The 12,073-nt window shown below is 34.8% G+C and overlaps 1 pseudogene; it reads right to left on the reverse strand.

Moving 5' to 3' along the window:
* Positions 1-3,296: 3,296 nt before the first annotated feature.
* LOC111391871 lies at positions 3,297-11,733 on the reverse strand (annotated as a pseudogene).
* Between the last annotated feature and the right edge of the window lie 340 nt (positions 11,734-12,073).

The raw sequence follows: 12,073 nt of genomic DNA on the forward strand, positions 1-12,073 counted from the left end.
TATTAAACTAAAAGTCACGAGAGGTTCCCTAATTATAGTAAAAGGACATAAAAAATGGATTGTACTACCTGGTGGATGATGCAATTGCTTCACAAGAAGCTAATATCTTGAGTGTTACTAATGATAAATTTGAAATGTGTTATAAAAGAATGGGGCATATAGGACATAAATGTTTGACATATTTGAATAACCAAAAGTTACTTGATAAATGTCTTATTAAACCTTTAAACATTTGTGAAACTTGCATGTTGGGAAAGTCTCACAAGGTAAGTTTTGAGATAAGTTTACATATAATGAAGAGACCTTGAGATTATGTCCATACAGATTTGTGGAGGCTTGAAAAGCATCCCACTTTTGTGGAAATAAGTACTTTCTGTCATTAGTAGATGATGACTATAGAAAAGTATACGTTTACTCGACTTTTCATAAATTTCGGACTTAGCTTAAAATTATGGAAAATAAATTAGATAAGAAGTTAAAAACTTTGACAACTGATAATGGTCCATAGTTTTGTAACTTGGAATTTGATAACTTTTGTATGAAAAAGGATAGTGAAGTACACACCCCAACAAGATGGGGTCGCGGAAAGAATGAATAGGACCTTGATGAATAAGGTCGGATGCATGCTGATTAGGTCAGGCCTTGCTAAGGGACTTTGGGATGAGGCTGTATCCATTGCAGCATAACTGAATAATAGATCTTCATCTAGTTCTGTTGAGTTTAAAACTAATCATGAACTTTGGACTTTAAAGCCACCAAATTTAACACATATTAGAGTATTGCGGTACAGTGAAGGCACTCCAAACTGAGGGCAAGTTGGAGCCGAGGGCCACTAAATGTATTGTGTTAGGCTATCCTAAAGGGGTTAAAGGTCGGTAGGTTTCAGGATACCAGGTATTAAGATCATTAGCAGTAGGGACATTTTGTTTAATGAATATGAAATGCCTTGTCTAAAATTCAAACAAGATGATTCTAAAAAAGTTAAATCTAACAAGAAATTTTAGAATGAGGTAAAGTTGGCAATATATTACTAACTCAATCTAAAGAGAATGACCTTATTTCTCAAGGAAGAGGAGATGAGAATGAACCTATGATTATTGAGGTTGATGTACCTCATGAAAAAACTGAATTGGAAACTGACACCTCGATAATTGAAGAGATCCTATCCAAGATTACCATTTGGTTAGGGATAGAGAAAGAATGCAACTAAAACCAAATTCAAGATATGAGTCTCAGAATTTAACTGATTTTTCCTTAGTTTTAGGTGAAGGCATTGAACATTCAAAACCTTCTATTTTTCAAGAAGCTATGAATGGGCATAAATTTGAAACTGGAAAAAGGCGATGGATGAAGAAATGTCATCCTTAGTTGAAACCAAGATTTGGAATTTGGTTAATTTGACTAATGGTCAAAGAATTGTGTACTGCAAGTGAATTTACAAACTGAAAAAAGGGATTGCTTATATTGAGATATTTTCTCTTATTATTAAATATACAAAAATCTGATTGACTTTAGTATTTGTTGTTCAATTCGTTTGAGAACTTGAACCACTATATGTTAAAACTGCTTTCGTACATTGGGAATTGGAGGAAAAAAATCTATGAGTCAGTCCTTAGGCTCTGAGGTGAACAAAAAAGTGGACTTTGTTTGTAAATTGAAGAGGTTTGATAGGTTGGTCATGAAAAGGTATGTGGATGCTGACTTTGTGGGCGACACATATCAGATGATATCCACTACCACCTATTTCTTTACATTGACAGATAATTGTATAAATTGAAAATCCCGATTACAATCTATTTTGACACTACATGTGGCAATAAGTAAAGCTGTGAAAGATTGTATTTTGTTGAAATACATTTTGCATGAATTGAATTTTTTGCATGATTCTCTTATTATTCTCATCAATAGTGAGAGTGTATTGTTACTTGGTAAAAAACTTGCCTATCATGAGACATCAAAATATTTTGAGTGAAGTATCATTTTATTATAGATTAGACAGTCTTAGGTAGAGTTAACCTTTAAGTTGAGAGATCACGTGGCAGCTTTCTATTGGCTAAGTGGTTAATAATCAGATTGTGCGTTCTCTCTTATGTCATGAGTCGTTTGATCTCATCAACACGGTGATCTTTTGTTGATAGTTTTTTGGGATGCGTAGTCATTCAGTTGGTTTTCTTTTTGGCTTCTAGAGTCTCTCATTCTATCTGAAGTCTCTTCTTCTTCTTCTCTCTTTACTTTGGTGTTTCAGGTCTTGAAAGGATGTGAGAAATCCTTGTGTAAAATGTTATTGTAACAGTAACCTGGGGTCGATTTTTGGATATGTTGATTAGGTTCTGTGTACTGTGTATAGCATCTTAAGGTTTGGTTTTGGGTTGACGTTACTAGAACTTAGAATCTGAGTTTGGTTCTATGTAAAGCTCTCTCTGTGGAAGGTTGATTGGTGCACATAGTGGATTGGGCCGATAGCAGAGCTCCCAAGGCTAGGCAATCTAGTGCTAAATTGGGTGAACAATTTGGTATTATTGTTCTTTAATTTATGCATTTATTTATTGTCTTGTAAGTATTGAATATTTTCAGTTGTTGCAATCGCTGGATATATAGAATTCTTGCTGGTGTAAAACTGATTTGGGACCAATAATCCCAACGTTACATGATGTCAATTTCTAACAAGTTAATTTTATTTTTTTTTTGTGAAAACTGGGTGTTACTCATAAATTTAGTATCATTTCATTTAAATAAAAAGTAAACGTCCCTTGTCTTGTCCAGAACAAAATTGAAGAAGATCATAGCAAGCGAAGCACTTAAAATTTTTTGGGAAAGGGCATATTCATCATCTAGGGTATAGTATTCATGTTGCTTCATGTCGGAGCATGCCACTGGTCTTACTCCCCCCAAAATATTCAAAATGTTCAATATATGTACATTCAAGAGTGATAAACGATAATTAAAGAGATACTATTATACATTGAAAGGACTAAAATTCCAATAAATTAAAGACATCATTATAATGAAGTACAAATTGATTATGAAAGGTAAAAATTTGATTGAAAAATGAACACAATCAATAATTGACAAAGACAAAACAACCGTAGCTGTAGCTCAACAAGCATGTTTGGTGCATGTGCACAATCTCATATACGATTAGCTATGAGAATCAACATGATCTTATATTTTTCTTTCTTTCTCAATCTTATTTTTTACTATTTGGTCCCCACCGTACCAAACATTCTACGATAGAGTGTTGCACATTTTATTTTGCAATAACGTACAGTAAAACTTATCATAATTTCTTCCTGTAATTATTTGAGGCGCCTGCAAAGAGTGAGGCCATCTCCAATGGAAAGATGGGCCAATTCAATACGAGAATCAGCTGCTAAGAAAGTGTTTAAGTCTTTGAGATGCACTCTATTAGCCCCAGTGCGTTCTAAGGTTTCTTTGTCAACTTTATCCTCTGATAATGCCACTGTACCAGCTCATAATGTGTTGTCAAATGCTATAATTCCACCAATTTTTACTAGCTTCAACAACTCCTCGTGGTAGTTTATGTAGTTTTCCTTATCAGCATCCACAAATGCAAAATCGAAACTCTCTTCTTCTCCCTGCTTAATTCACAAAGAATAAGCAAACCTAAATTGCTCGAGATCCAAGTTAAAGAAACCCTGATTCATATATTTGTTGCCTCACATAGTTAATCGTACACTTCATTTCCATAAATAAAGTTGTTTGTTGGACCAACTCATTTAAAGCCTAAAATTATTAGAGTTGTGTTGAACTAAAATTATTGCAGTTTATAAACTTGAACCAAGAATCTTTTTGTACTCTGAGACCAAACTGAGTTGCCTCATTTGAGAGTTTTATGTTTTTTGAGATTTGAAATAAGTTTAATTATTAGTATTGTTCAAGAAATTATGGTTAATGATAATTCATAGCCATGAATTATTCGTTGTCATGTTTTGAACATTATTAGAATATTGTACAAATGTGAGTATTATGTTACTCTGTACAAAAGCCATTCAAATTAATCAACTTTCACACACATATTTGTTGCATCTCTCTTGATAAAATGTTATTTAAATCTCATTAAAATATATAGTGGTAAGTTTCATGCATTATAGCAGATAAAGTGAAGATCAAAGTTGCAAGTAGATGGAAACTACTTACATTTGCCCGAAAATCCTTAAGAATATTCATGGCATCCGACTCAATGAACTGAATTTTATGGGCCACTCCTGCCTTTCCTAAATATGGTAATCCTGTCTCGTAAGCTTCTCGATTTGGATCAATTGCGACCATCTAAAATAACAAGAAAATAAATATTCGTAAGTTCTCGTAAATACAATATTCTGAGCACTCATAGATAATGAATCTAATATTGTTGAGTATTATATATATATGAATTAACTTACTTTGGCATCATCTGGGAGAGCAAGAGCAATAGACAGAAGTGAGTAACCAGTAAATACTCCAACTTCTATTGTCTTCTATTACAAACAGGATCTGAAAAACATTGATCATAACAGAAAATCGCAGATTACATCTTAAACCCTAAATCACAACATCAAGGCTTAGATCTTTCAATCGAAGGCTCAGACCACGCCCATATTACCATCACAGAGGCACCGAGACTCAAACACAAGCCCTCACAACCCAACACATCAAGGTCACTTCACTGGACTCAAGAAATCAGACTGCCTACCTTCGGTCGATTACTCACACAAAGGAGAATCACACAAGAACACGATTATCACAAAGATAATCAACTAGAAATCTCACAAAGAGAAGAAGGAAGGGTTACAAAGACAGAGAACACGAAAATCCCAGAAGGCAGAGAGAAAGACAAAAATAAAAAATGACGATCCAAGAGCCAAACAAGGAGTAAGGGTGATATTTATAGGTAATATCATCAACCGTTGATCAGCGGGTCAATCCAACGGTCCAAGAGCCACTAAGGTGTGTGGGCTGAATATTGGGCTCGGTTAAGTGGGCCTTCTAGGTATGTAATTAATGGACCAAGTATTGAATCCATATTTGGGCTTTTTCATCATTGCCTAACAGTTGGACTGGATCAAATGGCATCACAGCCCAACAGATCTCCACCTTGATGCCAGTGATCATACAAGAAGCCTAATAAATGTAAAACACAATTTAAATGTCCTTCTCAAGAAGACAGTTTCCCAGCATTCTCAACAAGCATCAACCTTAGTACCTGTGCAGAACAAAACACTTAACCAGCATCAATGTTCAAAATTTGTAAACAAGACTTAAATTTGTTTAAAGGTATTACTTTAGTACCTACATCAGCTGGATTATACTGAGTTGCAATTTTCTCAAGTAATATAAGTTCTTTAGAAACAACATCTCTAATAAAATGCAACTTAACATCAATATGTTTTGTTCTTTCATGAAAAACAGGATTTTTACATAGGTGAATTGCACTTTGACTATCAGAATACAAGACAACAGGGTTACTCAATTCATTTATTTCAGATAATAAGCCCTTTAGCCATAATGCTTCTTTTGTTGCTTCAGTTGCAGCAACATACTCAGCTTCAGCAGTAGATAAAGCAACAATAGGTTGAAGTTGAGATTTCCAACTAATACATGTATTACACAAAGTAAACATATAAGAAGTAGTAGATTTCCTATTGTCTCTATCTCCGGCAAAATCTGAATCTACAAAACCCTTAAGTACAACACCTTCATTACAAGCACTAAAGATTAAACCAACATGTGAAGATCCTTTCAAGTACCTCAACAGCCATTTTAGATCAACCCAATGGTCTGGTCCTGGATTAGCCATAAATCTACTAAGTGAGCTAATGGAATGAGCTACATCAGGCCTAGTACATACCATAGTGTACATGACAGAACCTACGGCATTAGCATAAGGTACATTTTCCATTTGCCTAATGTCAGATTCATTTACAGGACATTGCTCTTTACTAAATTTAAAATGGCTGGCCAATGGAAGTGAAACAGATTTAGAATTATGCATGGCAAACTTAGTCAACATCTTTTCAATATATGCAGTTTGCTTCAAGTACAGTATCCTACTGTGCCTTTTCCTAGTGATTTCCATAGCTAAGATTCTCTTTGCATGTTCTAGGTCTTTCATTTCAAATTCAGCACTTAAAGACCGTTTTATCTGATTAATAACATGCATATTCTGATCAATCAGCAACATATCATCCACATAAAGAAGTATAAATGCAACAATAGCATTTTCATCATTTCTTTTAAAGCAAAGACAATGGTCATATTCACTTCTTATGAAACCAATAGTAGATACAAAATTATCAAACCTTTTGTACCATTGTCGTAGAGATTGCTTTAAACCATATAATGATCTTTTTAATAGACACACATGATCAGATTTAGTTTCATCAATAAAACCAGGTGGCTGTCTCATATAAATCACTTCATCAAGGTCACCATGCAAGAAAGTAGTTTTCACATCCATTTGTTCAAGTTCAAGATCATAATGAGCAACAAGGGCAAGCATAACTCTAATTGTTGTGTACTTTATCACAGGTGAAAATATCTCATTATAATCTATGCCCTCTTTTTGCGTAAACCCTTTCGCTACAAGTCTAGCCTTAAATCTTATGGGCACCTTTTCATTATTTCCCTCCTTAACACTAAAGATCCACTTGCAATCAAAAAGGGTCTTACGTGCAGGTTTTGGAACTAAAGTCCAAGTCTCATTTTTCATCAAGGAGTCCATCTCATCTATCATAGCAGCATACCAGTTCTCAGACTGCTTGCAGCTCATTGCCTCTTCATAAGATTTTGGTTCTTTAAACACTAAGTCATGATAGGACAAGACAGCAAGTGAAAGGTAATCTCCATACCTAACAGGCTCTCTTACTTCTCTCCTAGTCCTATCTCTAGTTAATTGGTAATCTCCCAATTCATCAGGCTGACTTTCCAGATTTTCTTGAACATTTTCCTCTTCATTTTCTTGAGGATCAGAAGCTGTTTCAGCTTCTTCATCTACCTGTTCATCACTAACAGGTTCAGTAGGTAAACCAAGCTCCACCTACAGCTTGGTATCATCACCTCTTTCATCACCAGGTACCCCTTTTGGTTCTTTATTATCTAAACAAGGCATCTTTGACTCATCAAAGGTAACATCTCTACTGGTGATGATTCTAAAACCTTTTACTTCTTTACTCCATAGCCTATAACCTTTAACCCCATCGGGATATCTCAAGAAAACACATTTCTGGGCTCTAGGTTCAAGTTTTCCTATACTTTGACGGGAATAGGCAGCACAACCAAAGATTCTTAAATGTGAATAATCAGAAACATGTCCTGTCCATAGCTCTTCAGGGGTTTTATCTCCTAGAGCACTTGAGAGGGTCCTATTAACAATATATGAAGCTGTCATTACAGCTTTACCCCATAACACCTTAGGGACACCTGAACCTATCAACATGCATCTAACCTTATCTAGCAAGGTTCTATTCATCCTCTCAACCACTCCATTCTGCTGAGGTGTATAAGGTACATTTTTATGCTTTTTAATACCAGATTCTTTGCACAACTGATCAAATTCAGCATTGCAAAATTCAAGGCCATTATCAGTCCTAAGGATCTTAATTTTCTTCCCAATCTCATTTTCCACCAGAATCTTCCAAGTTCTGAATTTATCAAATGTTTCAGATTTGTGTTTCAACAAATAAACCCAAACCTTCCTAGAATAGTCATCAATCAAGGACAAGAAATATCTATTTCCTCCTTGAGTAATAGTGGATGAAAGCCCCCATAAATCAGCATGTATATACTCAAGTATAGAGGTGGTTCTATGTTTTCCTGTGTTAAAATGCAGCCTATGCTGTTTTCCTAAGGTGTAGTTTGCACAAAAAGACACCTTAGATATAGAGTCCTTCCCAAACACACCTTTCTTATAAAGGATTTGTAGGCCCTTTTCACCTACATGGGCCAATCTCTTGTGCCACTTTAAGGTAGCATCAACTTCTACACTAGAAGACTCACCTATGTGATCAAACACTGTACTAGCTTTGATCACATAAATTCCATTTCTTTTAACACCTTTAAAAATAACAAGTGATCCTATTATGACTTTCAAGAAGCCATCTCCTATTTTTCCTTGCAGTCCCATACCATCTAGATTCCCCATGGAAATCAGATTCCTATTCAATTCAGGAACATATCTCACCCTTTCAAGAGTGTAAATGTATCCATTATCGAATTTCAAAGTGACATTCCCAACTCCCTCAACTCTGCAGGCTACATTATTGCCCATAACTACTTCTCCTCCATCAATTTTCTTAAAATTGTCTAAATATGCCCTTTTATAGGTCATATGGAAGGTACAACCAGAATCCAAGATCCATTCTTGGTTCTGATTCTCATCAACAACATTTGCAGAGCTAGGTAAATTTTCAGTCACAGCATATATATCAACTGTGGTAGAACCTTCAGATTCTACCACATTACCTTCATCAACACCCTTTTGTTTCTGTTCATTTTTCTTCTTATAACAGTTTTTAATAAAATGTCCAGATTTCCCACACCCATAACACTTTTTAGTCCTAGTCCTTGACTTAGACCTGCCTCTACTTTTAAACTTTCTCCTGCTGTTATTTCCCTGATTATTATGGCTTTCCTGAATACCACTAGACCTACTTAAAGTCCTCCCTCTAGCAAACAAGTTCTCATGGCCACTATTACCTCTCTCAGACTGAAGTTCAAGTTCCTTACTTCTTAAAGAGTCTATAACAATATCAGGTGTAAGAGTATCTCTACCATACTTAATGGCGGCGTTAACCTCTTTGTAGGCTTCAGGTATTGCATTAAGTAGTACTACAACCTTATACTCATCAGAAACTTTCTCACCTGTATTAATAATGTCTTGAACTAACTTATTAAAAATGTCTAAGCTATCTTCTAAGTCTCTAGTTGGATCTATCCTAAAGCTAAAAAATTTCTCTAATAGAAACAACTTATTAGGTAAAGACTTAGGTAGGTAAAGCTTTTCTAATTCATCCCATAAGGCCTTAGCAGTATCATGTTTGCCTACTTTTCTTAAAACTTGATCAGATAAATGCAAAATAATGAAGGTATAAGCAAGTTCATCAGATTCTTCCTTTTGATCATCTATCATGGTATCAGGAAATTCATCTGTTATTGCTTTAGAAACTTTTTGCTGAACTAAAACACCTCGCATTTTTTGTTGCCAAATGGGAAAATCCCCTTTTCCATCAAAAACACCAAGTTCAAAAGATTTTGTCATGTTTTATTGTGAAAAACTAACACATAGTATTTTTCACAAATTATAACAAAACAGAAAATCAACTTTTGAAAACTGTTGAAATTGACCTTCACAAAAGATTTATGTTTTAGATCACATAAAGTAATATGCAGTCAAATAAATGAGCCACAATTATTTTTATTCACAAACAGTTTCAATCAATAGCAGGATCATTAGGTATTCTAATGTAAACACCACAAGAATCAGAAAATACAACAATGTAGCTAAAAACTATATCTCAGGATTAAAGAATCAATAAATGCAGGACCTAGGGTTGATCAAATTCACCAGGATTCCGTGAGATCAAGTTCTCAGGTCAAGGCTCAATTTGAATCACCCAAACTTAATTGATCACAGGCAAATATAACAAGATATCACAAACTAATGTAATAGGTTACAATATACAGTAATAGAACATATCAACATAGAGGCATATATACATAAGGGCAGTGTTTAGTGAGTGTGAGGTCATAGAAGGTTCAAGAAATGCAAACCGAGGGTGGTTAAACAATTTAACCACCAGCTGAAATCAGGAAAAATTATTGCAGCAAGGATGGATTCACTGTAGGTCACCAAGGCACAAAACGTACCCCTACAGATTCAGGTTCCTCCAGTTTCAAGGCCTGGAAGCTCCAAACAGTTAGGATTCAAGCACAAAACAAGCCCACAGGATCTCGGTCTTATGATTCTTTTGCAGATCACATCGAGGAATCATAGAAACTCCCTCGTATTCCACAGTCCAGAGTCGAATCAACACCACAGACCACTAGGTCGACTCAAAATCAAAACTAGGGTTTCGTGATCTACGGTCGAACACCTGGAAATTAATTTTCCAGCGTTCAACCTTCAATCGAAGACTCAAGAACGATGCCTACAGCTCTAATACCACTATTACAAACAGGATCTGAAAAACATTGATCATAATAGAAAATCGCAGATTACATCTTAAACCCTAAATCACAACATCAAGGCTTAGATCTTTCAATCGAAGGCTCAGACAACGCCCATTTTACCATCACAGAGGCAGAGACTCAAACACAAGCCCTCACAACCCAACACATCAAGGTCACTTCACTGGACTCAAGAAATCAGACTGCCTACCTTCGGTCGATTACTCACACGAAGGAGAATCACACAAGAACACGATTATCACAAAGATAATCAACTAGAAATCTCACAAAGAGAAGAAGGAAGGGTTACAAAGACAGAGAACACGAAAATCCCAGAAGGCAGAGAGAAAGACAAAAATAAAAAATGACGATCCAAGAGCCAAACAAGGAGTAAGGGTGATATTTATAGGTAATATCATCAACCGTTGATCAGCGAGTCAATCCAACGGTCCAAGAGTGACTAAGGTGTGTGGGCTGAATATTGGGCTCGGTTAAGTGGGCCTTCTAGGTATATAATTAATGGACCAAGTATTGAATCCATATTTGGACCTTTTCATCATTGGCTAACAGTTGGACTGGATCAAATGGCATCACAGCCCAATATCTTCTTTGCATTCATTACTTTCAAAAGCAACGATATAAATTGACCTTCATCAGCAGGCACATTCATCACGCTCCTGAAAATTAAATAAAAAATATATATTTTAATGCATTTCTATCCAATGCAATTAAAAGAAAGCCAAATGACGGATTGAGCGAGATGGATATTGCGTGATTAGGAATTTAGGGTATCTTGTTAGTTGTGTGTAAGGATAAATTTTTCATCAAATAAATATATTACAATAAAGACTTGAGATTTGAGCGACTCTATTTACCAATACTCGTACTTGTTAACCGTAGTCATCCTGAGTTCTTTGAGTTGTTTGTGCTCTCTTGGATATGCATTTGTTTCCAACAGATACTACAATTGGAACAATGTAATTTATTAAGAAATATAATAAAATTTCTATTTTTAAAATATTGTTATAGATTTGGGAAAATCAAAATCGTATTTGATCATTAAAAATTAGATACTAGGAAGCCATTAGAGTTTTTTCTATGAATTTTGAAATTGATAGATATTGCTTATAAGTTTGAAAAATTGGCTTTTATCATTTTTAAGCTTATAAGCTGTTTTGTATGCTTGGCCTTCTCTTTTTCGTAGTTCTTATATATGTTGATAAGAATAAGACTTTACTAAAATTCCAAGTTTACCTCTTCCATCAAGAATTCCTCAACCCTACTAAACAACCCCTCCGTCACCTTTCCCCGCCACCGCAACCAACTTCGCTGCCCAAAAAACAGAAGAGAAAGAACAATTACTCCTTTTTTTTTTTAATTTTTTTAAAAATCAGCTTTTATTCAAACAAATAATCACGTACTTCAAAATAAACCCTAATGCATATGAGAATGCATGCAGCATTTCACGAAGTAATGAGAATTCTAACTTCTACCAGCTAAAAAACGAACCTTAGTGAGGGCTTCGCTTTGCAGAATTGTGCTCGAAAACTTTTCCTTCATTGCCGAAAGATAAGTAATTAATCAAAAAGAGAAGAAAAAAATAAAGCAAGAAATGTTTAACAATAAACAAGAACAACTTATTCTGTTAAACTTGCTTAAATTTTCCTAGCTTCTTCTCGTTAATATAGGATTTCTCTCAAGACCTGGCCTCTGCCAGCTATCCTTTATGGATGGTTGGTGGATGCTTGTGGCGGTCGTCCTCCTTTTCCACCGTATAAATCGAATCATATATACCTATTAAAAAAAAAAAAAAAAAAAAAAAAAAAAAAAAAAAAATAAAAAAAAAAAAAAAAAAAAAAAAAAAAAAAAAAAAAAAAAAAAAAAAAAAAAAAAAAAAAAAAAAAAAATT

Source organism: Olea europaea, unplaced genomic scaffold (assembly GCF_002742605.1).
Source record: "Olea europaea var. sylvestris unplaced genomic scaffold, O_europaea_v1 scaffold852, whole genome shotgun sequence".
NCBI classification, from domain to species: domain Eukaryota; kingdom Viridiplantae; phylum Streptophyta; class Magnoliopsida; order Lamiales; family Oleaceae; genus Olea; species Olea europaea.